Raw genomic sequence first — 7204 nt, forward strand, 5'->3', positions numbered from 1 at the left:
AATCAAAGAAGATTGTTGTGCATTATATAAACCCGGAAATCGTCTAATTTCACTTGGAAATAGCCAATGTTTCAAAGAGCTTTCAAGCTTATATAGGGCTACATAACTGATAATGCAAAAATATCTGACACCTAATTATGCACGAGCACTGTTTTGAAACAGGAAATCCGGATTCATCTAACAGAAAAACATAAGTTGTTCCATTAAGGCAAATTTTTTGCCTTAATTATTTATAGAAATTTAGGAAAGCATGTACAATAGATATGAATATCCCGGGCAAAAATAGACGCTTCTAATCTGCTATGGCTTTCATTAAAATATGATGAAAAAATAAAGGTTTCCGGGAGAAGTATTTCCTTGGCAATCCAGAGCAAAAGGTTAATTCATAAGGAAAACAGACGAGTTCAATAAAAAATAAGAAATCTTTTAAAATTCCGCAAACAGACTTTTCTATTCACTGAACTAAACCTCGGAAGAATCAGAATGCCACTTCGGTAGTTAAAACCAACAATTGATAATATATAGGCTACAAGTCGTACCATATTGGCACTGCTCACAACCTAATTAGTCCAAGAAAAATTGCACATGTGACGCATCAGATTTGCAAGAAAATGTAAAAAAATCGTCAGTTCTCTAGTCCCAGAATCAATAAACACACCTGAAAATTTTCCCTAACAAAAACTAAATCTTAGTAATCATTTAAACAGGCTTTTGAATAAGTGGAAAGACGTATTTAAATGGATAGACGAATAAATTTGTGATAAACTACAGACAGCGTGTGCTAAGGTGTTCGAAAGCAGACCGAATCTGTTATGCTTGTCTGTCTCTCCATTACCAATACATATTGTAAGCATTCTTCTTAGATACCTGATGGCTGTGTTGCAGTGCTTTTCCATATTTGGGAGTCACTCGGACAAAAAAAGGAGTCCCAATTGAATACACTCAAGAGAACTCGACAAAATGAAAAAAAAATGAAGAAGCAAAAGGAAAATACAAATAAGGTTAGGTTTTCAGCCAGCGAAGAACAGATACAAACCATATATTTCGGCAAAGATCTCCACTAAGCTCCCTTGTGTGCTGAAAAAGAAAAGCTAAATATCAACTAAACAAAAACCTAATCCTTGACTCAAGGGCGGATCCAGGATTCTTTTTCGGGGGTGGGGTACTAATTTTTGACTCAGTTTTGGACTAATTTTTACCTAGGTTTTACTAATTTTCGACTTATTTTCGACTCGGTCAAAAATTTCGGGGGGGGGGGGGTTCAAACCGGGTAACCCCCCCCCCTGGATACGGCCTTGCCTTGACTGTAAACAGAAGAAAAGCAGTCATCAGTAAATATATATACGAGTCCTTAACTAACATAGAGACAAGGTGAACATACTACTCGATGCTTTTTTTGCGCTTTCTTAATACAATATTCGTTCATAATTAATCGCAATATAATACTATATGTGGCACTATACCACCCAACTATAACATATAATATATTTTTATTAATCAGATTATCATGTTTACTTCTATTATTATCTGCATTCATAAATTGGTACCAGTAAACCAAACTTCACTCGGTGAAAAGAAATACAGTATTTTTTTAATTCATTTGGCAAAACAACTTTAATTTCATTTTGATTTGCAAACCCTTTAGTAATCTTTATATAGAAAAATCATTCAATACAATCGACAATCGAACCTGGGAGTTCCCCCTACCCCCTGACAATTTGCCCCACGTATGTAAACGAGCAGCCAAAGGGAAAGTTTGACAAATGGGTATGCTACTTGTTAATTAAACGAAACGCAACCCAGAACGGAAGTTAGGTTAATCGTAATGAAATATCACCTTTATAATATAATAAGGGCTATATATTTACACAATAGGGTGGGGGTAAAGTATTTGGACAACACCATTAACCCCCCCCCCTAACATGTAAATATTGGTACGAATTATACAAGCCCAATGCATTCTATCAAACATCACTTGTCTTAGTCGCTACTAAACCGATTTTCTGAGACCTAACCTAAGCGTATTTCTTGAGTGTGTTTCGTTGAATTAACAAGTACCAAAAAATTAAAAGAATGAAGAACAGAAGAGATTTCGGAATATTTCCCCTAAATTCCAAAATATGGGAAGAATATCCTTTAATATTTATTTTTACATTCTTATTTCTTCTAATTATCTTTCTTCTCATATTTTTGAGGGTAATCTAATATTTCTTCTCGTGTTTTTGAGGGTTGGGTGATCATGGCAGGGTAAAAGGTTAAAGGAAGTAATTTGAAAATATGAAATTAGTTGGAACCGTAGAAGGGTTACCCTATGATGGAAGTACACAGAGATAACAGACTGGGACTAAGAAGTAATAGTGATTACTTCCTGTGGTCTTGGACTGGTACCGACATCTTAGTGCATGATACCAGTTCACCTCTTGTGATCGGAAACGTGTGCCCTAGGCGTACTATAGATGATTTCCCCGTCTGAAGTACCTTTGAGGGGCGTGTTTGTTTTCGGTACTAGGGCATTAAACGCACTCTTTTCTATACTGTATATGGAATGGCAAACTGGAGATGCTACAGATACCGGGACATATACCCGGTCATAAAACAGTTGTTAGAGTGGAATTGAGTGAAACGGGTGATCTAATATGAAAAAGTATATAATATGAAAAACTATGTTAAAACTACAATTTGGAATTTGCCAGACAGAAAAAGAGGCAGTTGAATCTTTACAGGATAAGGGGTTATTGCCCAAGACAATCTGGTTAGGTTAGGTTACGTATTTAATATATGGTATGCTTTACACCCTCCCCCCCCCCCTAGTGTGCAAATATATAGCCCAAATTTGTTTCTAAACTATTATATATTCATCCTACTTTATTTTATTTCATTAGCATTAACCAAACTTGACTTCTTTAGCAGTATATAAGAGTACGTTTAACGCACCAGTATCTTTTTTCTTTAGCTGAATTAACATAAAATGGAGTCAAACTCGAAGTTAGCATCAAGAAAATGTAATATGGTCAGAACGCCTTATCTCAAATCAGCAAGCATATTAGTTTATTTAACCTTTATCGTATTCTGCTATGATGACTCAAACACCAGCCTTATTTGCTGGTTCCCATGTGGTCCTTGCGTCTGAGTTCGAGCTTGTGGTCTTTGCGTCTGAGCCACAGCTTCTGAATTCGGACATTTTTTCAGGAGGAGGAGGGGGAGATTTTTCAGGCTGGAATTGTCGGGGAAATTCTTCAGGAGAGGGGACACCGGGTAGCCAACAATCAAATTAAAAAAAAAAACATTCAGCAAAATTGAGTGTAGATGTTCCAGCTATTTGTGACGTTCATGGAAAAATTATTTCTCAAAAATTAAGGCTTTCACCTCTTTATAACACTGGCTACAGAACTGGGATATAATTATGACCAATCAAGGATATGACCCATTGTTCGTTTGATAAGTAAGATTCTAAATTTGCGTGTGTATGTATTGGATTCAGGAGCGGATCTAGAGCAAAATCCTGCAGGGCCAAATCTGACAAGGGCGCCAATAAGCAAAATCTTGGAGGGTGGGCCAATGTGACAAGGGCACCAATATGCAAAATCTTGTGAGGGGGCAATGTGACAAGGGTGCCAACAATTGACCAAATTTATTTTAGAAAGAGTCAAAAACAGAAGAAAAACAAGGAATGAGGGTGCCAGAAAAACTTGGGGGCCGGGGGTGGTTGGGTACAGTTGCAAGTGAAACAATTATTATATTTATAAAGAGCATAAAAAAGACTTCGAGTAGTGAGTTCACCTTTTCCCTAAGTCAGTAATGGAATCTTGTGCATATTTACAGTGCTCGTCTGGTATTAAACTGCGCATCTAATTTGCGCGTTAAAATTTGCGCATTGCATCTAATTTGCGCATTGAAAATCAATGCTCAAGTTAGATTCCTGTATAAACAAATAAAGCATCTCTAGAGGTTGGGTAACAAACTTACTAAGTGCTTCCTGCCAGATTTTGGAGTGAAATTTGGGGTCATTCTTTCCCACCTGTAGTGGAATTATTCAAATAGATTTACTTAGCGTAAAACCCTAGAGAAGAATAAGAATGCAGGATTACAGTGGTAAGCTCAGAAAAATTATTGTCCTATATCTCACCTTAAAAAGTGTTTATTTTCATTTAAATTTACGGTAAATATTAGTAGTTGGAATGCAAATAATTTCTGAAGGAAATGTGGTAAACAAATCGAATTGGTATAATTAAAAAGAGTATAAAAGGGAAATTAATGATACTACCACTAATTACTTAATAGGTTTCCTTTAGAGTTGATCCATCGCAAAATATTTACCAAATCTAGGCTACTCTTATGTTACTATCATGTTTAGCACATAAGATGACATCCACAAGAGTATAACCAAATAGCTAAATTCATGCACTTTAGACAGGGAAAACTCTAGATGAAGGGATTTATGCTACTGAAGAGTGGTTGCTTAGAGGAATGTAACTTTCAGGAGTGAATTTAGAGCCCAGCTTCTATTACATTCCAGGAAGGCGTTTTCAAGCTCTTACTCTACTTCTTCCGTTTTTACAAAAGTTTAGAGAATTGTATAGAAGACAAATCCTTGCTTGTCTTAACTTTAAGAAAACTATTTGTGCAGGCAATTATAGCTTGAATCTATTCTTCAGATCTAAGTTTTGGAAGCACGACTCAAATATTTAAGCAGGATTTTCACCAACGTTGAGATTTAATTTCGAATTAAGGTTTTTTTTCTCTATCTCATTTCAAATCATGTAAATGGAAATTTAGGAAAGTTATGAGACTACACTGTCTTCAAAGTTCATTGTGCTGTAGATCCACGTCTGAAAGTTTCAATCTAAACCCCAAAGCTTGTCCAAGTTTATCTCCGGTCCCCCTTTAATGGTTTCATATGGCCCTAGGCTACATAAAGAAACTCATCAAAAATAATGGAATTCCTTATGGAATGCAGTAATTACCATTCAATCATATTTCCTCCCCTATTTTTATCTATTTAATAATCAGTTTTCATAATTTATTATATTACCTTTTTCCACAAAACCTAAGGCTATATGAGACCCAGGAGCCAATGAAAAAGATTGAAAATCTAAAATTGAGATGTTTTTTTTTCCAAATTTAGATTTCCAAATTTCATAGGCTACTATTGGCCATCCAGGGCCAAAAACATACTCTGGGAATGTATTGCCAAGCTTCTATGCTAACCCTCTTCTGATTTCTAAGTCCTAGGAATTCGCCTATTTGACAGGTCTAGGCTATGTCTTGATGCCAACTATGGAACCTATTGCAAAATACTTGATAACTTCAATTCCGTTGATTTTGAATTGAAGTTATCAAGTATTTTGCAATAGGTTGTATAGTTGACATCAAGACATGGCTAATTGTAGACAGAGAAAAGTTAAGACAGATAGTCCAAGTAATTGAGAGGCAAATGTTTATATGACTGGGGCACGGGTAAATGGCAGGAGTATGCATGACTCTTTTCCTTTTGACTCTCTACCTATTGAAATTTTGACAAAACATCATTTTACATTAAATTTCAGTTATCACTCTCTTTTTCTCAGGTTTTAGTTTTGAAAATGCCATTCCTGTTATTTGAGTAGAATTGTAGGCCATAACAATGTTTTTTTTTCCAAATTTTGGAAATGCAGGCCTATTTGCTATCTCATAAATTGGGAATTAGAAAAGCTTTGATGCTGAAAACCGTTTTGTTGTACTTCATTTAAGTAGAAAATCGATTTTGCAAGGTTTCACTTTTATAAAACAAAGATTTTTAAAGGTCTCTATCCTCTAGATGAAGTGGAAATAGGTAGGCCTACTTTAAAGGGTAAATTTTTGTGGGAAAGTTTAAACTTTCCTCTCATTTACATTAGAAATAATATTTACCCCCAACCGCCTAATGTGCAAATATATACCCTGAATTGGTATATATAGGGGTGGGGGTGAAATTTATTTCCGACAAAAATGATTATTATATTTGGAAAGAGCATAAAAAAAGCCATCGAGTATCGAGTAGAATGTTTACTTTATTCGTAAGTCAATAATATGAATAACGAAAAATTTACTCTTTAAAGTATCTTCCCAGGACATAATTTAGTTTGTAGACCCATTCCTGAAAGTTGAATTTTCCTAACCCCTTTCCAAGATAGCTAAACTAGAATTTACCCTAAAAATGTCCTTTTTCTAGAACTACACACTAAAATACCCCTAGCCTACTTACAAAACAAAATTACATACAAAATCACACTGCCAAATCACGCAGATATTGTTTAGTCCAACAACACTCCTATCTGATAAAGGTTTTAACTCAGACTGCAAGAGTTTGCTGGTTTTCCCGCTTTCCTTGACACTGAACAAGCCATCTCGTTTCTGATTGGTCAATATTGTGACGTTACTAGATATCAACCAATAGCGAAAAAAAAGATTTAAAAGCGAATAGCTACTGGTGAGCAAACACACAATAGTCATATATCCGGGAGATTAATTAAGATGCCAGCTGTGATCTGTCTAACAAACAACCTGAGGCTTTGTGTTTGAAGAGATTATACCCCGGCGCAACGCCGGAGCATCGACCGAACACCGCCAACGAGAGGCCCGGTTGATCGCCGCCGAAGTGTCGTAACACCGCCGGCGCGCCGCACGCGGAACGCCGCCGGCAGAAGCGGCGGCGTTTGGTTAACTTTGAGTTAATTTTGCGGCAATTCTTTATTGCGTCAACCGCAAAGTCAGAGCTTTTCTTTTCTCGTGTGGTTCAAGGCCGTATCCGGGGGGGGGGGTTACCCGGTTTGACCCCCCCCCCCGAAATTTTTGACCGAGTCAAAAATTAGTAAAACCTAGGTAAAAATCAGTAAAATTAGTCGAAAACTGAGTAAAAAATTAGTAAAACTCCCCCCGAAAAAAAAAATCCTGGATCCGCCCTTGGTGTGGTTAAGTGTTTCAATTTTCCTGATTAGTAATCAAGCAGGACTGGCAATATCCCCGAATTCGGGGATTTTCTCGAAAATCTATGTCACCCCTAAAAAAAATTTAGCTCCCCGAATCCCCGAAAATCACCCAATCATGGTGTCACCCCTAGTGATTTATCACTAGTTACTATCCCTGCCAAATATTACTTTGTATGTCACTCCTTACTTTCAGTTAAAAAAAAACGTGTTTTTTGTTTAATTTCTGAACGTTTTTCAACTAATACAGGTTCGATTTT

The 7204-nt window shown here is 36.4% G+C and overlaps 1 protein-coding gene across 2 annotated transcripts in view; it reads right to left on the reverse strand.

Annotated features, from left to right (window-relative positions):
• The window catches only part of LOC148950844 (uncharacterized), an 84854-nt gene extending 78565 nt beyond the window's left edge, over nucleotides 1–6289 (reverse strand). Inside the window, exon 1 of one of the 2 annotated variants that reach the window (XM_089090039.1) lies at nucleotides 6241–6289. The gene's annotated coding sequence lies outside the window, so the exon portion shown is untranslated. Of the gene's footprint in view, nucleotides 1–6223 lie in introns of both variants that reach the window. The other variant, XM_089090040.1, reaches the window with a different exon arrangement.
• Nucleotides 6290–7204: the final 915 nt, after the last annotated feature.

Source organism: Artemia sp. Qi Xiang Cuo, chromosome 6 (genome assembly GCF_049724085.1).
Source record: "Artemia sp. Qi Xiang Cuo chromosome 6, ASM4972408v1, whole genome shotgun sequence".
Classification (NCBI taxonomy): Eukaryota; Metazoa; Arthropoda; class Branchiopoda; order Anostraca; family Artemiidae; genus Artemia; species Artemia sp. Qi Xiang Cuo.